Below are 24,807 nucleotides of genomic sequence, written 5' to 3'. Positions count from 1 at the left end.
ATAAAGGAGGGAGGAGTAGAGGAGAAAGAAGGGGAGAAGAGGGGAGGCAGTGAGATAAAGGAGGGAGGAGTAGGGGAGAAAGAAGGGGAGAAGAGGGGGAGGCAGTGAGATAAAGGAGGGAGGAGTAGAGGAGAAAGAAGGGGAGAAGAGGGGGAGGCAGTGAGATAAAGGAGGGAGGAGTAGAGGAGAAAGAAGGGGAGAAGAGGGGGAGGCAGTGAGATAAAGGAGGGAGGAGTAGAGGAGAAAGAAGGGGAGAAGAGGGGGAGGCAGTGAGATAAAGGAGGGAGGAGTAAATCAAATCAAATCAAATCAAATTTTATTTGTCACATACACATGGTTAGCAGATGTTAATGCGAGTGTAGCGAAATGCTTGTGCTTCTAGTTCCGACAATGCAGTGATAACCAACAAGTAATCTAACTAACAATTCCAAAACTACTGTCTTATACACAGTGTAAGGGGATAAAGAATATGTACATAAGGATATAGTAGAGGAGAAAGAAGGGGAGAAGAGGGGGAAGCAGTGAGATAAATGAGGGATGAGTAGAGGAGAAAGAAGGGGAGAAGAGGGGGAGGCAGTGAGAAATGAAACTCAATGTGGTTTACTTCAGCAGCTCTCTATTAAAACTAAACACACACGCACACACACACACATACACACACACACAGAGACGCACACACACACACACACAGAGACGCACACACACACACACACACACACACACACACACACACACACACACACACACACACACACACACACACACACACACACACACACACACACACACACACACACACACAGAGACACACACACACACACACACACACACACACACACACACACACACACACACACACACACACACACACACACACACACACACACACACACACAAGAAGAACACAGAATGCAGATATGCATAGAATTAAAAGAGGAAATGCTGTGCTTGATTGAGCTTGCCTGGCTCAAAAATAGTCCATCTGCTCTGGCACTCTAGGCAGATTCAATCAGCCACTCAGTCTTTAAAAGAAAACGTATCACTTACATCCGAGAGAGAGAGAGAGAGAGAGAGAGAGAGAGAGAGAGAGAGAGACGTAGAGAAAGAGTGAAATAACACAGTCTGCCATCACAGCAGCAAGATGTGCGACCTGTTCGCCACAAGAAAAGGGCAACCAGTGAAGAACAAACACCATTGTAAATACAACCCATATTTATGTTTTATTTATTTTCCCTTTAGTACTTTAACTATTTGCATATCGTTACATCACTTTTTATTGTTTATCTATCTGTTGTTTATCCATTTCACTTGCCTTGGCAATGTAAACATATGTTTCCCATGCCAACACTGCCCCTTGAATTGAAGTGAGAGAGAGATAGAGAGGCTTTGCGATTACTTTCCCTGTGCTGTGTAATTGGGAGGAATCATGGCTTAGACAAGCTGTCACTTCAACATTCTCTTGAAGAAGAACACATTGCCCTACCACAGGGTCACACACACACACACACACACACACACACACACACACACACACACACACACACACACAAAGCTGTCTGGTACACCAGTTATTTCACTATTTTTCCATTTCAAACAAGCATCGGTCTATACTGAAGCCACTTTTTTAAAACTCTTCAAACAGTCTGCATTACCAACATGCATCTCAACTCCAAAACTTACTCAAACCACCAAAGCATTTCATACATCTTTCAAAATAAGCTTGTTCGATCGTAACACTGGCAACAACTCTCACTCAGAAAGCATAACATTGTCTCTCTTAACACACTGACCTCAAACACACTAACCACAAACACACTAACCACAAACACACTAACCACAAACACACTAACCACAAACACACTAACCACAAACACACTAACCTCAAACACACTAACCACAAACACACTGACCTCAAACACACTAACCACAGGGAGCGTCACATAAATGATTAACTTTTCTCTTTGAAGTTTGAATGATTTTTCACATAAATTTCATTATAGAATAAGAATAACACCTTTTCACATTACTGACTGTACTAAAGTATATGTAACAAGAATGAATCAGAAATGCAGCAATTTGCTTCAATACCCTATATTTCTTCTATATCTTTGCATGTAGTCATTTACTTGTGAAAAATAAAACGTTGAACAAAATAATAATTCCTGAAAATCCAGAATTACAAAAAACAAACATTCACTCATACTGTACAGTACTGTGAGGGTTATAGTTCTCATCTACATGTATAGTATAATCACTCATACTGTACAGTACTGTGAGGGTTATAGTTCTCATCTACATGTATAGTATAATCACTCATACTGTACAGTACTGTGAGGGTTATAGTTCTCATCTACATGTATAATCACTCATACTGTACAGTACTGTGAGGGTTATAGTTCTCATCTACATGTATAATCACTCATACTGTACAGTACTGTGAGGGTTATAGTTCTCATCTACATGTATAGTATAATCACTCATACTGTACAGTACTGTGAGGGTTCTAGTTCTCATCAACATGTATAATCACTCATACTGTACAGTACTCTGAGGGTTATAGTTCTCATCTACATGTATAGTATAATCACTCATACTGTACAGTACTGTGAGGGTTCTAGTTCTCATCAACATGTATAATCACTCATACTGTACAGTACTGTGAGGGGTCTAGTTCTCATCTACATGTATAATCACTCATACTGTACAGTACTGTGAGGGTTATAGTTCTCATCTACATGTATAATCACTCATACTGTACAGTACTGTGAGGGTTCTAGTTCTCATCAACATGTATAGTATAATCACTCATACTGTACAGTACTGTGAGGGTTCTAGTTCTCATCAACATGTATAGTATAATCCCTCATACTGTACAGTACTGTGAGGGGTCTAGTTCTCATCTACATGTATAGTATAATCACTCATACTGTACAGTACTGTGAGGGTTATAGTTCTCATCTACATGTATAGTATAATCACTCATACTGTACAGTACTGTGAGGGTTCTAGTTCTCATCAACATGTATAATCACTCATACTGTACAGTACTGTGAGGGTTCTAGTTCTCATCAACATGTATAATCACTCATACTGTACAGTACTGTGAGGGTTCTAGTTCTCATCTACATGTATAATCACTCATACTGTACAGTACTGTGAGGGTTCTAGTTCTCATCAACATGTATAATCACTCATACTGTACAGTACTGTGAGGGGTCTAGTTCTCATCAACATGTATAATCACTCATACTGTACAGTACTGTGAGGGTTCTAGTTCTCATCTACATGTATAGTATAATCACTCATACTGTACAGTACTGTGAGGGTTCTAGTTCTCATCAACATGTATAGTATAATCACTCATACTGTACAGTACTGTGAGGGTTCTAGTTCTCATCAACATGTATAGTATAATCACTCATACTGTACAGTACTGTGAGGGTTCTAGTTCTCATCAACATGTATAGTATAACACTCATACTGTACAGTACTGTGAGGGTTATAGTTCTCATCTACATGTATAGTATAATCACTCATACTGTACAGTACTGTGAGGGTTCTAGTTCTCATCAACATGTATAGTATAATCACTCATACTGTACAGTACTGTGAGGGTTATAGTTCTCATCTACATGTATAGTATAATCACTCATACTGTACAGTACTGTGAGGGTTATAGTTCTCATCTACATGTATAATCACTCATACTGTACAGTACTGTGAGGGTTATAGTTCTCATCTACATGTATAATCACTCATACTGTACAGTACTGTGAGGGTTATAGTTCTCATCTACATGTATAGTATAATCACTCATACTGTACAGTACTGTGAGGGTTCTAGTTCTCATCAACATGTATAATCACTCATACTGTACAGTACTGTGAGGGGTCTAGTTCTCATCTACATGTATAATCACTCATACTGTACAGTACTGTGAGGGTTATAGTTCTCATCTACATGTATAGTATAATCACTCATACTGTACAGTACTGTGAGGGTTCTAGTTCTCATCAACATGTATAATCACTCATACTGTACAGTACTGTGAGGGGTCTAGTTCTCATCTACATGTATAATCACTCATACTGTACAGTACTGTGAGGGGTCTAGTTCTCATCTACATGTATAATCACTCATACTGTACAGTACTGTGAGGGTTATAGTTCTCATCTACATGTATAATCACTCATACTGTACAGTACTGTGAGGGTTCTAGTTCTCATCAACATGTATAGTATAATCACTCATACTGTACAGTACTGTGAGGGTTCTAGTTCTCATCAACATGTATAGTATAATCCCTCATACTGTACAGTACTGTGAGGGGTCTAGTTCTCATCTACATGTATAGTATAATCACTCATACTGTACAGTACTGTGAGGGTTATAGTTCTCATCTACATGTATAGTATAATCACTCATACTGTACAGTACTGTGAGGGTTCTAGTTCTCATCAACATGTATAATCACTCATACTGTACAGTACTGTGAGGGTTCTAGTTCTCATCAACATGTATAATCACTCATACTGTACAGTACTGTGAGGGTTCTAGTTCTCATCTACATGTATAATCACTCATACTGTACAGTACTGTGAGGGTTCTAGTTCTCATCAACATGTATAATCACTCATACTGTACAGTACTGTGAGGGGTCTAGTTCTCATCAACATGTATAATCACTCATACTGTACAGTACTGTGAGGGTTCTAGTTCTCATCTATATGTATAGTATAATCACTCATACTGTACAGTACTGTGAGGGTTCTAGTTCTCATCAACATGTATAGTATAATCACTCATACTGTACAGTACTGTGAGGGTTCTAGTTCTCATCAACATGTATAGTATAATCACTCATACTGTACAGTACTGTGAGGGTTCTAGTTCTCATCAACATGTATAGTATAACACTCATACTGTACAGTACTGTGAGGGTTATAGTTCTCATCTACATGTATAGTATAATCACTCATACTGTACAGTACTGTGAGGGTTCTAGTTCTCATCAACATGTATAGTATAATCACTCATACTGTACAGTACTGTGAGGGTTATAGTTCTCATCTACATGTATAGTATAATCACTCATACTGTATAGTACTGTGAGGGGTCTAGTTCTCATCTACATGTATAGTATAATCACTCATACTGTATAGTACTGTGAGGGGTCTAGTTCTCATCTACATGTATAGTATAATCACTCATACTGTATAGTACTGTGAGGGGTCTAGTTCTCATCTACATGTATAATCACTCCTACTGTACAGTACTGTGAGGGGTCTAGTTCTCATCTACATGTATAGTATAATCACTCATACTGTATAGTACTGTGAGGGGTCTAGTTCTCATCTACATGTATAGTATAATCACTCATACTGTATAGTACTGTGAGGGGTCTAGTTCTCATCTACATGTATAATCACTCCTACTGTACAGTACTGTGAGGGGTCTAGTTCTCATCTACATGTATAATCACTCATACTGTACAGTACTGTGAGGGTTCTAGTTCTCATCTACATGTATAGTATAATCACTCATACTGTATAGTACTGTGAGGGGTCTAGTTCTCATCTACATGTATAATCACTCCTACTGTACAGTACTGTGAGGGGTCTAGTTCTCATCAACCTGTATAGTATAATCACTCATACTGTATAGTACTGTGAGGGTTCTAGTTCTCATCAACATGTATAGTATAATCACTCATACTGTACAGTACTGTGAGGGTTCTAGTTCTCATCAACATGTATAATATAATCACTCATACTGTACAGTACTGTGAGGGTTCTAGTTCTCATCAACATGTATAGTATAATCACTCATACTGTACAGTACTGTGAGGGTTCTAGTTCTCATCAACATGTATAGTATAATCACTCATACTGTACAGTACTGTGAGGGTTCTAGTTCTCATCAACATGTATAATATAATCACTCATACTGTACAGTACTGTGAGGGTTCTAGTTCTCATCTACATGTATAGTATAATCACTCATACTGTACAGTACTGTGAGGGTTCTAGTTCTCATCAACCTGTATAGTATAATCACTCATACTGTACAGTACTGTGAAGGTTATAGTTCTCATCAACGTGTCTAGTATAATCACTCATACTGCACAGTACTGTGAGGGTTCTAGTTCTCATCTACATGTATAGTATAATCACTCATACTGTACAATACTGTGAGGGTTCTAGTTCTCATCAACCTGTATAGTATAATCACTCATACTGTACAGTACTGTGAAGGTTCTAGTTCTCATCAACATGTATAGTATAATCACTCATACTGCACAGTACTGTGAGGGTTCTAGTTCTCATCTACATGTATAGTATAATCACTCATACTGTACAGTACTGTGAGGGTTCTAGTTCTCATCAACATGTATAGTATAATCACTCATACTGTACAGTACTGTGAGGGTTCTAGTTCTCATCAACATGTATAGTATAATCACTCATACTGTACAGTACTGTGAGGGTTATAGTTCTCATCAACGTGTCTAGTATAATCACTCATACTGTACAGTACTGTGAGGGTTCTAGTTCTCATCAACATGTATAGTATAATCACTCATACTGTACAGTACTGTGAGGGTTCTAGTTCTCATCAACATGTATAATCACTCATACTGTACAGTACTGTGAGGGGTCTAGTTCTCATCAACATGTATAATCACTCATACTGTACAGTACTGTGAGGGGTCTAGTTCTCATCAACATGTATAGTATAACACTCATACTGTACAGTACTGTGAGGGGTTTAGTTCTCATCAACATGTATAGTATATTCACTCATACTGTACAGTACTGTGAGGGTTCTAGTTCTCATCTACATGTATAATCACTCATACTGTACAGTACTGTGAGGGTTCTAGTTCTCATCTACATGTATAATCACTCATACTGTACAGTACTGTGAGGGTTCTAGTTCTCATCTACATGTATAATCACTCATACTGTACAGTACTGTGAGGGTTCTAGTTCTCATCTACATGTATAGTATAATCACTCATACTGTACAGTACTGTGAGGGTTCTAGTTCTCATCTACATGTATAATCACTCATAGTGTACGGTACTGTGAGGGTTCTGGTTCTCATCAACATGTATAGTATAACACTCATACTGTACAGTACTGTGAGGGTTCTAGTTCTCATCTACATGTATAGTATAATCACTCATACTGTACAGTACTGTGAGGGTTCTAGTTCTCATCAACATGTATAGTATAACACTCATACTGTACAGTACTGTGAGGGTTCTAGTTCTCATCAACATGTATAGTATAACACTCATACTGTACAGTACTGTGAGGGTTCTAGTTCTCATCAACATGTATAATATAATCACTCATACTGTACAGTACTGTGAGGGTTCTAGTTCTCATCAACATGTATAGTATAACACTCATACTGTACAGTACTGTGAGGGTTCTAGTTCTCATCAACATGTATAGTATAATCACTCATACTGTACAGTACTGTGAGGGTTCTAGTTCTCATCAACATGTATAGTATAATCACTCATACTGTACAGTACTGTGAGGGTTCTAGTTCTCATCACCATGTATAATATAATCACTCATACTGTACAGTTCTGTGAGGGTTCTAGTTCTCATCAACATGTATAGTATAACACTCATACTGTACAGTACTGTGAGGGTTCTAGTTCTCATCAACATGTATAGTATAATCACTCATACTGTACAGTACTGTGAGGGTTCTAGTTCTCATCAACCTGTATAGTATAATCACTCATACTGTACAGTACTGTGAAGGTTATAGTTCTCATCAACGTGTCTAGTATAATCACTCATACTGTACAGTACTGTGAGGGTTCTAGTTCTCATCAACATGTATAGTATAATCCCTCATACTGTACAGTACTGTGAAGGTTATAGTTCTCATCAACGTGTCTAGTATAATCACTCATACTGTACAGTACTGTGAGGGTTCTAGTTCTCATCAACATGTATAGTATAATCACTCATACTGTACAGTACTGTGAAGGTTATAGTTCTCATCAACGTGTCTAGTATAATCACTCATACTGTACAGTACTGTGAAGGTTATAGTTCTCATCAACGTGTCTAGTATAATCACTCATACTGTACAGTTCTGTGAGGGTTCTAGTTCTCATCAACGTGTCTAGTATAATCACTCATACTGTACAGTACTGTGAAGGTTATAGTTCTCTTCAACGTGTCTAGTATAATCACTCATACTGTACAGTACTGTGAGGATTCTAGTTCTCCCTCTCTCTGCATTTGGCCACAAGTTCTTATCAACATCACATCTTATGTCTTCTTTGGCGATGCATCTTGGAAAGTATCTTCTGCAATCTCTAATCCAACCCTTGTGTTAATGTGCATCTGGGTGGTAGGTGTAGGAGTCAGGTGGTAGGTGTAGGAGTCAGGTGGTAGGTGTAGGAGTCATGTGGTAGGTGTAGGAGTCAGGCGGTAGGTGTAGGAGTCAGGTGGTAGGTGTAGGAGTCAGGCGCAGGAGAGCAGGGATGTCTGAGAAACGTGTTTTAATAAGAAAGTCCACCAACACAGGAATGGCACAATCGAAAAGCTACAACACCCTCGACAACAGTTCCGACACTCATACACTTACGTAGCCGCGAAAACAAATAACGGTAATATCCAACCGAGCACATCACAATAAAAGACTCATCCCGCACAACCTTAGGCAGGCAACAGGTTACAATTATACACACAGAAATGAACGCAAATGAAACCAGGTGTGAAAAAGAACCAAAGACAAAACAAACAAAGAAGGAAAAAGGGATCGGTGACGGCTAGTAGACCGGCGATGCCGACCGCCAAGCGCCGCCCGAACAGGGAGAGGAGCCACCTTCTGTGGCAGCTAGTACACCGCCGAGCGGCGCCCGAACAGGGAGAGGAGCCACCTTCTGTGGCAGCTAGTAGACCGCCGAGCGGCGCCCGAACAGGGAGAGGAGCCACCTTCTGTGGCAGCTAGTAGACCGCCGAGCGGCGCCCGAACAGGGAGAGGAGCCACCTTCTGTGGCAGCTAGTAGACCGGCGAGCGGCGCCCGAACAGGGAGAGGAGCCACCTTCTGTGGCAGCTAGTAGACCGGCGAGCGCCACCCGAACAGGGAGAGGAGCCACCTTCTGTTGCAGCTAGTAGACCGGCGAGCGCCACCCGAACAGGGAGAGGAGCCACCTTCTGTGGCAGCTAGTAGACCGCCAAGCACCGCCCGGCGAGCGCCGCCCGAACATGGAGAGGAGCCACCTTCTGTGGCAGCTAGTAGACCGGCGACGCCGACCGGCGAGCGCCGCCCAAACAGGGAGAGGAGCCACCTTCGGTAGATGTTGTGACAACTCTGCCACTCCTCTTTCCCCACCAACCTGTCTTCCATGATCCCATGTTTCCAAACAAAATCAATCTTTTATCTATTTGGTAACAAGACCAAAAACAGGACACTTGGGTAGGCTTTCAGCTGTGTTTGGAATAATTAAATAGTCTGCTGAGATTTTCCATATGTTTCAATCTGGTTACTGCAGAAATGCACGACATTTGCCATCATTCTGTTTGGAATGTTTTTTTTTAACAGTTTTGGAAAAATTTGTGTTCGCATTTCAAAACATCTGCTGCAAATATATAGTTTTGCATTTGGGGGAGTATGAATGAGAAAATAATTCATGGATGTCGGAGAATGTGATCATCAAATCAAAGTTTATTTGTCACGTGCTCAGAATACATCAGGTGTAGGTCGACCTTACAGTGAAATGCTGATTTACAGGCTCTAACCAACAGTAAGATTATTAAGTTAAAAAAATAGGTTTTAGGTGAACAATAGATACGTGAAGAAATAAAAACAACAGTAAAAAGACAGTGAAAAATAACAGATGATCATTGAAAGCATTTTGTGTGAAAGCAATGAAAAATGATTCACAGTTTGGTTCACATACACTTCTGTTTCGCTGACTGTGTGAAGAGTTTGGCAACTTGACCTCAGTTTTGACCAATGCATGTTAGCAATTGAAGAAAACAGTAATGTCTCCCCAGTCTGTGCTCTGACAACACCATAGTGTGGTTGAGGATGATCCTTAGAAGACATTCAGTAGTCAGTCATGTATTAATCTCACCATGAATAACACAACACAGGGATTCCTGGTGAGACCCAGTATTATACTGTGGTACTGTACTGTAATGTACTGTACTGTACTGTAATGTAATGTACTGTAATGTAATGTAATGTAATGTACTGTACTGTAATGTAATGTACTCTACTGTAATGTAATGTACTGTACTGTAATGTAATGTAATGTACTGTAATGTAGTGTACTGTAATGTACTGTAATGTAATGTACTGTACTGTACTGTAATGTACTGTACTGTAATGTACTATAATGTAATGTACTGTAATGTAGTGTACTGTAATGTACTGTAATGTACTGTACTGTACTGTAATGTACTGTACACACTGTTTCAGTCTATTTCTTTCTCATTTACATTACATTTAAGTCATTTAGCAGACGCTCTTATCCAGAGCGACTTACAAATTGGTGCTTTCACCTTATGACATCCAGTGGCTTTCTCCATCAGGATCCCTCTGTTGGTTTCTGACTTGCTGTCTCTCTCTTTATCCACCCTCCTCACTATCTTTCTCTCTCAAACTTGCTGGTTCTTATCCTGACATCGCTTCCTGTTTCCTGCCAGGCACAAGTGGAAAAAGGTGTGGTGGAGGACCTGGCGCCTCCAGATCTGCATGTCTGAGTCTCTGACAGTGTGGTAGATCTGCATGTCTGAGTCTCTGACAGTGTGGTAGATCAGTATGTCTGAGTCTCTGACAGTGTGGTAGATCAGTATGTCTGAGTCTCTGACAGTGTGGTAGATCAGCGTGTCTGAGTCTCTGACAGTGTGGTAGATCAGCATGTCTGAGTCTCTGACAGTGTGGTAGATCTGCATGTCTGAGTCTCTGACAGTGTGGTAGGTAGATCAGTGTGTCTGAGTCTCTGACAGTGTGGTAGATCAGTGTGTCTGAGTCTCTGACAGTGTGGTAGATCTGCATGTCTGAGTCTCTGACAGTGTGGTAGATCAGCATGTCTGAGTCTCTGACAGTGTGGTAGATCAGTATGTCTGAGTCTCTGACAGTGTGGTAGATCTGCATGTCTGAGTCTCTGACAGTGTGGTAGATCAGCATGTCTAAGTCTCTGACAGTGTGGTAGATCAGTGTGTCTGAGTCTCTGACAGTGTGGTAGATCTGCGTGTCTGAGTCTCTGACAGTGTGGTAGATCAGCATGTCTGAGTCTCTGACAGTGTGGTAGATCAGTGTGTCTGAGTCTCTGACAGTGTGGTAGATCTGCGTGTCTGAGTCTCTGACAGTGTGGTAGATCAGCATGTCTGAGTCTCTGACAGTGTGGTAGATCAGCGTGTCTGAGTCTCTGACAGTGTGGTGGATCTGCATGTCTGAGTCTCTGACAGTGTGGTCGATCTGCATGTCTGAGTCTCTGACAGTGTGGTAGATCAGCATGTCTGAACTGTTCCACTGCGTCAAGGGCTCAACACTAGGAGGCTGGATCGGCTCACCTCTCAGCTGTCTACCCTACACACACCGCTCAGCTGTCTACTCTACACACACTGATCAGAGGGGAGAGTATACATTTAAAGCATACACACACACTCTCTCAATTCAATTTCAAATCTCTCTCTCTCTCTCCATCTCACCCCTCTCTCTCTCCCCCTCTCTCTCCACCTCCCTCCCTCTTTCCCTCTCTCTCTCCCTCCCTCTTTCTCTATCTCTTTCTCTCTCCCTCCCTCTTTCCCTCTCTCTCGCTCCATCTCTCTCTCTCTTTCAATTAAATTGAATTAAATTAAAGGGCTTTATTGGCATGGGAAACATGTTTACATTACCAAAGCAATTGAAATAAATAACAAACAAAAAGGAAATAAACAACAACAACAACAAATACAGTAAACATTACACTCACAGAAGTTCCAAAAGAGTAAAGGATTTTGTGTAAATAGTTAACGTACAAAAAGAAAAAGAAATAAACATAAATATGGGTTGTATTTACAATGGTGTTTGTTATTCACTGGTTGCCCTTTTCTTGTGGCAACAGGTCACACATCTTGCTGCTGTGATGGCACACTGTGGTATTTTACCAAATAGATATGGGAGTTGTTTTCAAGTTCTTTGTGGGTCTATGTAATCTGAGGAAAATATGTGTCTCTAATATGATCAAACATTTGGCACGAGGTTAGGAAGTGCAGCTCAGTTCCACCTTTCGACATTTCTCAATAGCAAGGCTATGCTCACTCAGTCTGTGTATAGTCAAAGATTTCCTTAAGTTTGGGTCAGTCACATTGGTCAGGTATTCTGCCACTGTGTACTCTCTGTTTAGGGCCAAATAGCATTCTAGTTTGTGCAGTTTTTTTGTTAATTCTTTCCAATGTGTCAAGTAATTATCTTTTTGTTTTCTCATGACTTGGTTGGGTCTAATTGTGTTGCTGTCCAGGGGCTCTGTGGGGTATGTTTGTGTTTGTGAACAGAGCCCTAGGCCCAGCTTGCTTAGCGGACATTTCTCCAGGTTTATCTCTCTGTAGGTGATGGCTTTGTAATGGAACGTTTGGGAATCGCTTCCTTTTAGGTAGTTGTAGTATTAAACGGCTCTTTTTCTGGATTAGCGGGTATCGGCCTAATTCTGCTCTGCATGCATTATTTGGTGTTTTATGTTGTAGGGAGGATATTTTTGCAGAAATTTGCATGCAGTGTCTCAATTTGGTGTTTGTCCCGTTTGTGAATTCTGGTTGGTGAGCGAACACCAGATCTCGCAACCATACATTTACATTTACATTTAAGTCATTTAGCAGACGCTCTTATCCAGAGCGACTTACAAATTGGTGCGTTCACCTTATGACATCCAGTGGAACTGCCACTTTACAATAGTGCATCTAAATATTTTAAGGGGGGGGGGGGGCATATAACTGATTCAAGTTTTTTTAGACAGATTCAAGTTGGTATGTCAAGTTTTATGTTCCTTTTGATTTCATAGAAGGCCCTTCTTGCCTTGTCTCTCAGATCGTTCACAGCTTTAGTTACCTGTGGCGCTGATGTTTAGGCCGAGGTAGGTATCGTTTTTTATGTGCTCTGGGACTAGATGGAGTGTCTAGACGGAATTTGTATTTGTGGTCCTGACAACTAGACCTTTTTTAGAACAGCATTATTTTTGTCTAAATAAGATTTACTGTAATTTCCCAGATTTAACAGAATCTGTGCAGAAGTTTATTCTAAGATTTGTATTTGATCATGTATGTATTTTTGCTGTTTGTTCTTTTTTTATAGGGCGAAAGAGATTGGAGAAGTGGTTTATCCATACATCTCCGTTTTGGATAGATAACTCTTCGTGTTCTTGTTTGTTTGTTGTTTTTCAATTGTCCCGGAAGTGGTTAGTCATTTTTGCTAATAAAATAAAATGCTTTAAATGTTTATATTTGACAGGAAAGTTAAGAGGTCAAATATATTGTTTATGTTTTCTACTGCCAAGTTTACACCTTCACTAATACAGTGAAACGTTTTGGCCAGGAAGTTGTCTAACAGGGATTGAATTTGTTGTTGCCGAATAGATTTTTGGTAGGTTTCCAAACTACTTTCCTTCCATCTATAGCATATTTTAAGATTATTCAGTTCCTTTGGCTTGAATTCCTCATGAATGAGTATTGCTCTGTTGAAGTCGACTGTGATTTTGCTGTGATCTGGGGTGTCAGTGGGCTGACTGTGAACGTTCTGAGAGACTCTGGGTTGAGGTCAGTGATAAAGTAGTCTACAGTACTACTGCCAAGAGATGAGCTATAGGTGTACCTACTGTTGGAGTCCCCTCGAAGTCTACCATTGACTATGTACATACCCAGCATGCAACAGAGCTGCAGGAGTTGTGACCCATTCTTGTTGGTTATGTTGTACCTACGGGGGCATATGGGGGAGAGAATGCTGTCACCTCCAGGTCGGTGTTTGTCCCCCTGTGTGCTGAGGGTGTCAGGTTCTTGTCCAGTTCTGGCCTTTAGTCGCCACAGACTAGTACATGTCACTGGGCCTGGAAATGATTGATTTCCCCGAAGCTGTCTTCGTTAAAGTGTGGGGATTCTAGTGGGGGGATATAGGTAGCACACAGGGGGACATTTTGATTTGTTGAGACAATTTCCTTTAGAATTTCTAGCCAAATATAAAATGGTCCTGTTTGGATTAATTCAATAGAGTGAGTTAGGTCTGCTTTATACCAAAATAGCATACCCCCTGAGTCCCTTCTCTGTTTCACACCTGGTAGTTTGGTGGATGGGACTACCAACTGTCTGTATCCTAGAGGGCAACCAGTGGATCCGTCTCCTCTATACCATGTTCCTTGTAGGACGACAATGTCGGTATTTAAGGCATATAAAGGCATATAACCTCAGACCTTGGATATTCCAGGATGAGATAGTCACGGCTGTGTGTTCCATAAAGTTTCCAATGTTGTTAGTCGTGTATCTTGGCCTCAGACCTTTGGTGGAGGTTTGGTCTGGGCAGGAGGGGCATAGGTCTGATCTGAGGGGGGCTATATGGGGGTGTGGGCATGATTAGTTTGTGGGTGGTATTGATTGGTTGGGGTGTGGATGTGGTTGTTGGTTTTCTGGTCTGGATGTAGAACCTCTTGGTACCTCTATGTGTAGGCCGTGGGGGGTGGGGGGTGGTCCCGCGGTTATAGGAAATTGTCTCGCTGGTCTGGGCGGAATGTCTGTTGATCTGTTGCTCCTGTGTGAAGTGTTGAGGCTGCGGTTGAGGGCAATGTCCTTTAGGGTCCGGGCGAAGGTGGGTGCTTCTGCCTTGTAGAGGTGAACCTGGTTGGAAAGGCTATTCAAGTCCAGGGTGGATTGGTGGGCCAGATAAATATTTGGTTTTGAGGCACAGTCGCGGGAAATACTTGTGTTTATGACAGCAATGTGGAAGTCTTTTCGTGGTGAAGGGTGGATATAACCACTTGTGCTTTGGGGAAAGTAGAAGCAGCTTTTTCAATCACTCCTTCAGTGCTGTGGCCCCACCCTTTCCTGCTGTGCTCTCAGGTTGTTTGTGCCTGTGTGTATTATTATGTGGCTGGGTGACCATAGTTGGTCCTCAAACAGAAGGTCTAGGGCGCTGGGTGTGTATATTTCCCGCTTGAGTCCATAGGGAGTATTACCCTGTGGCTTGTGTACACTACCGTTCAGAAGTTTGATGTCACTTAGAAATGTCCTTATTTTTGAAAGAAAAGCACATTTTTTGTCCATTAAAATAACATCAAATTTATCAGAAATACAGTGTAGACATTGTTAATGTTGTAAATGACTATTGTAGCTGGAAAAGGCTGATTTTTAATGGAATATCTACATAGGCGTACAGAGAGGCCCATTATCAGCAACCGTCACTCCTGTGTTACAATGGCATGTTGAGTTAGCTAATCCAAGTTTATAATTTTAAAAGGCTAATTGATCATTAGAAAACCTTTTTGAAATTATGTTAGCACAGCTGAAAACTGTTGTTCTGATTAAAGAAGCAATACAACTGGCCTTCTTTAGACTAGTTGAGTATCTGGAGCATCAGCATTTGTGGGTTCGATTACAGGCTCAAAATGGCCAGAAACAAAGCACTTTCTTCTGAAACTCATCAGTCTATTATTGTTCTGAGAAATGTAGGCTATTCCATGTGAGAAATTGCCAAGAAACTGAAGATTTCGTACAATGCTGTGTACTACTCCCTTCACAGAACAGCGGAAACTGGTTCCAAGCCGAAGAGAAAGAGGAGTGGGAGGCCCCGGTGCACAACTGAGCAAGAGGGCAAGTACATTAGAGTGTCTAGTTTGACAAACAGATGCCTCACAAGTCCTCAACTGGCAGCTTCATTAAATAGTACCCGCAAAACATCAGTCTCAACGTCAAAAGTGAAGAGGCGATTCCGGGATGCTGGCCTTCTAGTCAGAGTTCCTCTGTCCAGTGTCTGTGTTCTTTTGCCCATCTCAATCTTTTATTATTACTGGCCTGTCTGAGATTTGGCTTTTTCTTTGCAACTCAGCTGTCAGGGTGGCTGACAGGGGGGTTCTCAGAGGGGGCTTGGGGTTCTTCATTTGTCTCTCCTGCTGTGATGTTGAGGCGTTGGTCAGGATCTGAGGCTGTTCTGCTGGCTTCTCTGCGGGCGTGGCCAACTTTCTAGTGGGTTGTTCTCTGTCCTTCTCCTCCAGCACTTTCATCTTCTCCTCTAGTGCTATGTTCTTCTCCTGCTCCTGCTCTTTCTGCTGTTGATGTTGTCTCACCACAGTCCAGAGTGCAGATATCTCTCTCCACCTCTAGGGGGTGTTGTTGTGCTAGAAGAATTGTTTTGTGCTGACTGGAGTGTGTTCACCTGCTGGTCCAGCTCACCTACCTTACCTCCAGCTGGGTTAATGTATCCTGCATTTTAAATAGGGAGTAGTACTCTGTGCTGGGAGGTTGACTTTCCACTTGGGGTTGCTCGTCTGTGGGGTTGTTTAATGAAGAGCTCTAGTCTGACACATATACGGGGTGGGGGTATATTTCTCAAGAGAGAGCTTATTTTAGTGCATTCCCTCTTTGCTATTGTTCTGGGATTGATTTACACTTTTCACACCAAAGTACATTCATCTCTAGGAGACAGAACGCGTCTCCTTCCTGAGCGGTACGACGGCTGCACGGTCTCATGGTGTTTATACGTGTGTACTATTGTTTGTACAGATGAACCTGGTACCTTCAGGCATTTGGAAACTGCTCCCAAAGATGAACCAAACTTGTGGAGGTCCAAAAAAAAATTTCTGAGGTCTTGGCTGATTTCTTTGGATATTCCCATGATGTCAATTAAAGAGGCACTGAGTTTGAAGGTAGGCCTTGAAATACATCCACAGGTACACCTCCAATTGACAAAAATTACGTCAATTAGCCTATCAGAAGCTTCTAAAGCTAAGTCAACTTAGTGTATGTAAACTTCTGACCCACTGGAATTGTGATACAGTGAATTATAAGTAAAATAATCTGTCTGTAAACAATTGTTGGAAAATTACTTGTGTCATGCACAAAAGTAGATGTCCTAAACGACTTCCAAAACTATAGTTTGTTAATTAATAAGAAATGTGTGGAGTGCTTGAAAAACAAGTTTTAATGACTCCAACCTAAGTCTATGTAAACTTCTGACTTCAAATCTACGTATCAAATAGAATACGTATTTAAGTGAGTCTAAGTCATCATGTGCCTAACTTTATAATTAAAAAATGGTCTAGTTGTGCTGCTGCTGCTACAAAACAACTGCTGTTTCAACTTCATGTAGTCGACACACGTTGGGAGCTTTGTCTACGGCAGCAGTAGTAGTAGTAGTAGTAGTAGTAGTAGTAGTATTAGCAGTAGCAGCAGCAGTAGCAGTAGCAGCAGTAGCTAGCAGTAGCAGTGCAGCAGCAGCAGCAGCAGCAGTAGCAGCAGCATGCAGCAGCTGCAGTTGCAGCTAGCAGCAGCAGCAGTAGCTAGTATGCAGTAACAGCAGCAGCAGCATGCATGCTGCTGCAGCAGTAGCAGTGTTGGCAGCAGCAGCTTAGCAGCAGCAGCAGCAGGTAGCAGCAGTAGTCGTTGCTGCTGTCTGCTGTTGCCGCTGCTGCTGCTGCTGCCGCTGCTGCAGCTGCTGCTCGCGCACCAGCTGCTGCTGCTGCCGTTGCTAGCCGCCAGCTGTCGCTGCTGCTGCTGCCGCTGCTGCTGCTGCTGTAGCGTGCCGTTGCTGCTGCTGCTGTCGCGCTGGCTGCCGCTGCTGCTGCTGCTGCCGCTAGCCGCCGCTGCTGCTGCTGCTGCCGCCACTGCTGCTGTTGCTGCTGCTGTTGCCGCTGCTGCTGCTGCTGCTGCTGCTGCTGCCGCTGCCGTTGCTGTTGCTGTTGCTGCTGCTGCTGCTGTTGCTGCCGCTGTTGCTGCTGTTGCTGCTGCTGCTGCTGTTGCCGCTGCTGTTGCTGCTGCCGCTGCTGTTGCTGCTGCTGCTGCTGTTGCTGCTGCTAAGCCGCTGCTGCCGTTGCTGCTGCCGCTGCTGCTGCTGTTGCTGCTGCTGCTGCCGCTGCCGTTGCTGCCGCTGCCGCTGTTGCTGCCGCTGCTGCCGCTGCTGTTGCTGCCGCTGCTGCCGCTGCCGCTGCTGCTGCCGTTGCCGCTGTTGCTGCTGCTGCCGCTGCTGCTGCCGCTGCTGCCGTTGCTGCCGCTGCTGCTGCTGCTGCTGCCGCTAGCTGCTGCTGCTGCTGCCGCTGTTGCCGCTGCCGCTGCTGCTGCTGCTGTTGCTGCCGCTGCTGCTGCTGCTGCTGCTGCTGCTGTTGCTGCTGCTGCTGCCGCTGCTGCCGCTGCCGCTGCTGCTGCCGCTGCCGCCGCCGCTGCCGTTGCTGCCGCTGCTGTTGCTGCCGCTGCCGCTACCGCTGTTGCTGCTGTCTAAGCCGCTGTTGCTGTTTCTGTTAAAACGAAACCGCTGTTGCTACGCCGCGCTTGCTGTTGCTGCACCAGCGCTGCTGCTGCTGTTGCCGCCGCTGCTGCTGTCGCTTCGCCGCCGCTGCTGCTGTTGTTGCTGGTTGTACCGTTGTTGTTGCTGCTGCTGTGTTGCTGCTGCTGCTGCTGCTGCCGCTGCTGCTGTTGCTGCCGCTGTTGCCGCTGCTGCTGTCTGCTGTTGCCGCTGCTGTTGCCTGCTGCCGCTGTTGCTGTTGCTGTTGCTGGCTGTTGCTGCTGCTGTTTGCTGCTCGCTGCTGCTGTTGCTGCCGCTGCCGCTGTTGCCGCTGCTGCTGCTGCCGCTGCCGCTGCTGCTGCTTTTCGCCGCCGCTGCCGCTGTTCGTTGCTGCCGCTGTTGCTGTTGCCGCTGCCGCTGCCGTTGCTGTTGCCGCTGCAGCAGCCGCAGCAGCCGCAGCTGTTGCTTGTCAGCCGCTGCCGCTGCCGCTGCTGCTGCTGCTGTTGCTGCTGCTGCCGCCAAACGCTGCTGCTGCTGCTGCTGCCGCTGTTGTTGCCGCTGCTGTTGCTGCCGCTGCTGCCTGCTGCTGTTGCCGCTGTTGCTGCTGTTGTTACAGCTGTGTTTATTGCTTGCTGTTGCTGCCGTTGCCGCCAGCCGCTGTTGCTGCCGCTGCCGTTGTTGCGTCGCCACCGAGCTGTTGTTGTTGTTGCTGTTGCTGTTGCTGTTGCTGTTGTTGTTGTTGTTGTTGTTGTTGTTTAACCCGGTTGCTGTTGCTGTTGTTGTTGCTGCCGTTGTCAGTTGCCGCCGCTGTTGCTGCTGCCGCTGCTGTTGCTGCCGCCGCTGCGCCGCGTTGTTGTTGCTGTTGCTGCTGCCGCCGTTTGCCGCTGCTGCTGCTGCTGCTGTTGCTGCTGCCGCTGCTGCTGCTGCTGCTGCTATGATTGCTGCCGCTGCTGCTGCTGCTGCCGCTGCTGGCCGCTGCGTTGCTGCTGCTACGCTCGCCGCTGTTGCTGCTGCCGCCGCTGCCGCTGCTGCCGCGTTGCTGCGTTGCTGTTGCTGTTGCCGCTGCCGTTGCTGTTGCTGCTGCTGCCGCTGCTGCTGCCGCTGTCGCTGCCGCTACTACTACCACTACTGCTACTGCTGCCGCCGCTGTTGTTGCTGCCACTACTACCGCTACTGCCGCTGTCGCTGCCTACTGCCGCTACTACTACCGCTGCCGCTGCCGCTGCTACTACTGCCGCTGCCGCTGCCACTGCTGCCGCTAGCTGCTGCCGCTGCCGCCGCCGCCGCTGCCGCCCGCTGCCGCTGCTGCTGCTGCCGCTGCCGCTTCTCATCCCCCTTTGCCGCTGCCGCTGTTGCTGCTGGCCGTCACTGGCCATGCTGCCGCCGCCGCTTTGCTGCTGCTGCCGCTGCTGCTGTTGCCGCTGCCGTTGCTGCTGCTGCCGCTGCTGCCGCCATCGTTGCTGCTGCTACTGCCATCACTGCCACTGCTGTCATTGCTGCTAATGCTACTGCTGCTGCTGCTACGTTGCCATGCTGCCGTAATCGCTGCCGCTGCCGCTGCTGTTGCTGCTGCTGTTGCCGTCGTTGCTGCTGCCCGCTGGCAGCTCGATTGCCTGCCGCTACCGCTGTGTTGCTGCACTGCTGCTGTTGCTGCTGCTGCCGCTGCTGCCGCCGCTGCTGCTGCTGCTGCCGCTGCTGCTGCTGTCGTGCCGCTGCTGCTGCTGTTGCTGGTTCTGCTGCTGCTGTTGCTGCCGCTGCCGCTGCTGCTACTGCTGTTGCCGCTGCCGCTGCTGCTGCTGCTGCTGCCGCTGCCGCTGCCGCTGCCGCTGTCGCTGTTGCTGCTGCTGCTGCTGCCGCTGCCGCTGCTGCTGCCGCTGCTGCTGCTGCTGCTGCTGCCGCTGCTGCTGCTGCTGCTTGCTGCATTGCTGCCTGCTGCCGCCGTTGCCGCTGCTGCTGCCGCTGCTGCTGCTGCTGCCGCTGCTGCCGCTGCAGCTGTTGCCGCTGCTGCTGCTGCTGCTGCTGTTGCTGCTGCTGCTGCCGTTGCTGCTGCTGCTGCTGCGCTGCTGCTGCTGCTGCCGCCGCTGTGCACTGCTGCTGCCGCTGCTGTTGCCGCTTGCTGCTGCTGCTGCTGCTGTTGCTGTTGCTGCAGTTGCTGCTGCTGCTGCTGCCGCTGCCGCTGTTGCTGCTGCTGCTGTTGTTGCTGTTGCTGCGTTCGCTGCCGCCTGTTGCCGCTGTTGCTGGGCCGCTGCCGCTGCTCGCCACGTTGCCGCTGTTGCCGCTGTCTGCTGCTGCTGCTGCCGCCGTTGTCGCTGCCACGTTGCTGCTGCCACTGCCGCCGCTGCCGCTGCTGCCGCTGTCTGCACCCAGGTGCTGTTGCTGCTGCCGCTGCCGCTGACTGCTAATGCTGCTGCTGCCGCTTCCGCTGTTAAAGACAAATGCTGTTGCTGCTGCTGCTGCCGCTGCTGCTGCTGCTGCTGCTGCTGCTGCTGCTGCTGCTGTTGCCGCCAAACGTTGCCGCTGCTGCCGCTGCTGCGCTGCCGCTGCTGCTGCTGCCGCTGCTGCGCTGCCGCCGCTGCTGTTGCTGCTGCTGCTGCTGCTGCTCGCTGTTGCCGCTGTTGCCGTTGCCGCTGCCGCTGCTGTTGCCGCTGCCGCTGCTACCGCTGCTGCTGCTGCCGCTGCCGCTGCTGCTGCTGTTGGGCCGCCGTTGCTGCCGCTGCTGCCGCTGTTGCTGCTGCTGCTGACTGTTGCTGCTGCCGCGCTGTTGCTGTTGCGTTGCTGCCGCTGCTGCCGCTCGCCGCTCGCTGCTGCTGCTGCTGTTGCCGCTGCCGCTGCTGCTGCCGCTGCTGCCGCTGCTGCTTGCCGCTGCGTTGCTGTTGCCGCTGCTGCTGCCGCTGCTCCGCTGCTGTTGCTGCCGCTGCTGCTGCTGCTGCCGCTGCCGTTGTTGCTGCTGTTGCCGTTGCTGCTGCTGCTGCCGTTGCCGCCCGCTGTTGCTGCTGCTGCTGCCGTTGCTGCCTGCTGTTGCCTGCTGCTGCCGCTGCTGGCTTTGCTGCTGCCGCTGTTGCTGTTGCTGCTGTTGCTGCCGCTGTCAGTTGCTGCTGCTTGCTGCCGCTGCTGCTGCCGCCGTTGCTGTTGCTGCTGCCGCTGCCGCTGCTGTTGTTGCTGTTGCTGTTGCCGCTGCCGCTGTTGCTGCCGCTGCTGCCGTGGCGTTTGCTGCTGTCACTCAGCCGTTTGCCGCTGCTGCTGCTGCTGCCGCTGCTGCTGCAGCGCGCTGCTGCTGCTGCTGTGCTGCTGCTGCCGCTGCCGTTGCCGCTGAATGACTGCTGGTTGCGTTGCTGTTAACGTTGCTGCCGCTTGCTGCTTTGTTGCCGCTGCTGCCGCTTGCCAGAGCTGCCGCTTGCTGCTGCCGCTGTTGATGCCGGTTGCTGCCCTGCCGCTGCCGCTGCTGCTGCTGCTGCCGTTGCCGCTGCCTGCTGCCGCTGCTGCAGCTGCCGCTGCAGCTGCTGCCGCTGTTGCTGCCGCTGCCACTGTTTTGCTCGCCGTGCTGTTTGTTGCTGTTGCTGCTGCTGCTGCTGCTGCTGCCGCTGTTGCCGCTGCTGCTGCCGCTGCCGCTGCCACTGTTGCTGCTGCTGCTGCTGCCGCTGCTGTTGCTGCTGCTGCTGCTGTTGCCGCTGTTGCTGTTGCTTGCTGCCGTTGCCGCTGCTGCTGCTGCTGCTGCCGTTGCCGCTGCTGTTGCTGTTGCTGCTGCTGTGCCGCCCGCCGCCGCTGCTGCTGCTGCTGTTGCCGTTGCTGCTGCCGCTGTTGCTGCTGCTGTTGCCGCTGCTGACCGCTGCTGCTGCCGCTGCTGTTTGCTGTTGCCGCCGCTGCCGCTGCTGTTGCTGTTGCCTGCTGTTGCTGCTGTTGCTGTTGCTGCTGCCGTTGCTATCGCTGCCGCTGCTGCTGCTGCCGCTGCCGCTGCTGCCGCTGCTGTTCGCTGCTGCTGCTGCCGCTGCCGCTGCTGCTGTTGCTGCCGCCGCTGCCGTTGCTGCTGCCGCGCTGCTGCGTTCCGTTGCTGCTGCTGCTGTTGCTGCCGCTGCTGCCGCTGCCGCTGCTGCTGCCGCTGCTGCTGCTGCTGCCGCTGCTCGCTGCTGCTGCCGCTGCTGCTACTGCTGTTGTTGCTGCCGCTGTCAGCTGCTGCTGCTGCTGCCGCTGCCGCTGCTGCTGCTGCCGCTGCTGTTGCTGTCAAGCACTGCTGTTGCCGCTGCTGTTGCCAAATACGTGTTGCTGTTGCTGAACCCGCTGCTGCTGCTGTTGCCGCTGTTGCTGCTGTTGTTGTTGCTGTTGTTGCTGCCGCCGCTGCTGCTGCTGCTGCTGCCGCTGCCGCTGCCTGCTGCTGCTGCTGCTGCTGCTGCTGCCGCTGGGCTGCCGCTGCTGCTTTTGTTGCTGTTGCTGCCGCTGCTGCCAGTTGCTGCTGCTGCTGCTGCCGCTTTCGCTGCTGCCGCTGCCGCTGTTGCCGCTATTGCTGCCGCTGCTGCTGCTGCTGCTGTTGCCGCTGCGCTACTGCCGTTGCTGCTGTTGTTGTTGCCGTTGCCTGCTGTTGCTGCTGCCGCCACTGCTGCTGCTGCTGTTACTGCCGCTGTTGCTGCTGCGCTGCTGCCGTTGTTGCCGCTGCCGCTGTTGCCCTAACCGCTGTGCCGATTGCTGGCATGCCGCTGCTGCTGCCGCTGCCGCTGTTGTTGCTGCTGCTGTTGCTGCCGCTGTTGTTGCTGTGTTGCTGCCATGCTGCTGCTGTTGCCGCTGCAGCCGCTGCCGTCTCCCGCAAAGGCTATCAAACAAGCTAAGCGCAGCAGTAACCCGCAGTAGAATCTCAATTCAACGGCTCAGACACTGTTGTTATGTGGCAGGGTCTACAGTCAATGTTGCCGAAGTTGCTGCTGCCGCTCACGGACCAGGATTGCTTGCTGCTGCTGACTAAATAACTTTTTTGCCGCTGCCGCCGCTGCCGCTGCCCCGCTGCTGCTGCTGCTCAAATACAATTTCATTTGCCGCTTTGTTGTTGCCGCTTGCTGCTGCTGCTGTCACTACCACTGCCGCTACAACTGCCAATACAACTACCACTACTACCGCTGCCGCCACTACCACTAATATTACTACCACTACTGCTGCCGCTGCCGCTGTTGCTGTGCTGCTGCTGCCGCTGCTGCTGTCAGCTGCCGTTGTTGCTGTTGTTGCCGCTGCCGCCACTGCTGCTTTTGTTGTTGCCGCTGCTGTTGCTGCTGCTGCTGTTGTTGTTGTCGCAGTTGCCGCCGCGTTGTTGCCGCCGCCGCTGCCGCCAGCCGCTGCTGCTACCGCAGCAGCCGCTACAGTCGCTGCTGCTGTTGTTGCTGCCGTTAAGCCGTTGCTGCGCTGTTGCTGCTGCTGCCAGCAGCAGCGTTGTTGTTGCTGCTGTTACAGCAGCAGCAGCAGCAACCGCAGCAGCAGCTGTTGCAGTTGCTGCAGCTGCTGCTGCAGCAGCAGCAGCAGCAGCCGCTGTTGCTGCTCGCCGCCGCCGCTGGCGTTGCCGCTGTTGTTGCCGCTGCTGTTGCTGTTGCTGCTGTTGTTACACTGGCAATTGCTGCTGTTGCTGTTGCTGCTCGCCAAAATGCTGCTGCCGCTGTTGTGCCACCAGCAGCTGTTGCAGCAGCAGCGTTGCCATTAAGCGTTGCTGCTGCTGCTGTTGCCGCAACTGCTGCTGCAACAGCAGCAGCAGCCGCTGCTCGCTGCTGTTGTTGCTGTTGCTGCCGCAGCAGCAGCTGCCGAGCGTTAAGCTGCTGCTGTTGCTGCTTTTGTTGCTGCAGTTGCTGCCAGCAGCAGCAATAGCAGCAGCAGCAGCAAACCAGCCGGGCACCAGCAAATCGTTCGCAGCAGCAGCAGCAGCAGCAGCAGCAGCAACAGCAGCAGTTGCAGCAGCAACGCAGCTGTTGCTGTTGCAGCAGCAGCAGCAGCAGCAGCAGCAGCAGCAACAGCAGCAGCAGCTGCAGCAGTAGCAGCAGCAATAGCAGCAGCAGCAGCAGTAGTAGTAGTAGCAGTAGCAGCAGTAGTAGTAGTAGTAGTAGTAATAGTAGCAGTAATAGTATTAATAGCAGTAGCAGTTTTAGTAGTAGCAGTAGCAGCAGTAGTAGTAGTAGTAGTAGTAGTAGTAGTAGTAGTAGTAGCATCTACAGTATGGATAGGTAGGCTACATGTTAGGTATTATTCATACATTTTTTTATTTCACGTTTATTTAACCAGGTATTCCAGTTTAGAACAAGTTCTCATTTACAACTGTGACCTGGCCAAGATAAAGCAAAGTAGCGCGACAAAAACAACAACACAGAGTTACACATAAACATAGGTGCAATCGAATAACA

At 47.9% G+C, this 24,807-nt stretch overlaps 1 pseudogene; it reads right to left on the bottom strand.

Annotated features, from left to right (window-relative positions):
- Nucleotides 1-17,572: 17,572 nt before the first annotated feature.
- LOC135574142 (AF4/FMR2 family member lilli-like) lies at nucleotides 17,573-23,460 on the bottom strand (annotated as a pseudogene).
- Nucleotides 23,461-24,807: the final 1,347 nt, after the last annotated feature.

The sequence above is a fragment of the Oncorhynchus nerka genome, linkage group LG12, assembly GCF_034236695.1.
Source record: "Oncorhynchus nerka isolate Pitt River linkage group LG12, Oner_Uvic_2.0, whole genome shotgun sequence".
In the NCBI taxonomy this organism is placed as follows: Eukaryota; Metazoa; Chordata; class Actinopteri; order Salmoniformes; family Salmonidae; genus Oncorhynchus; species Oncorhynchus nerka.
The sequence above is the reverse complement of the archived record's forward strand: the minus strand, read 5'-3'. Positions and strand labels throughout refer to the sequence as shown.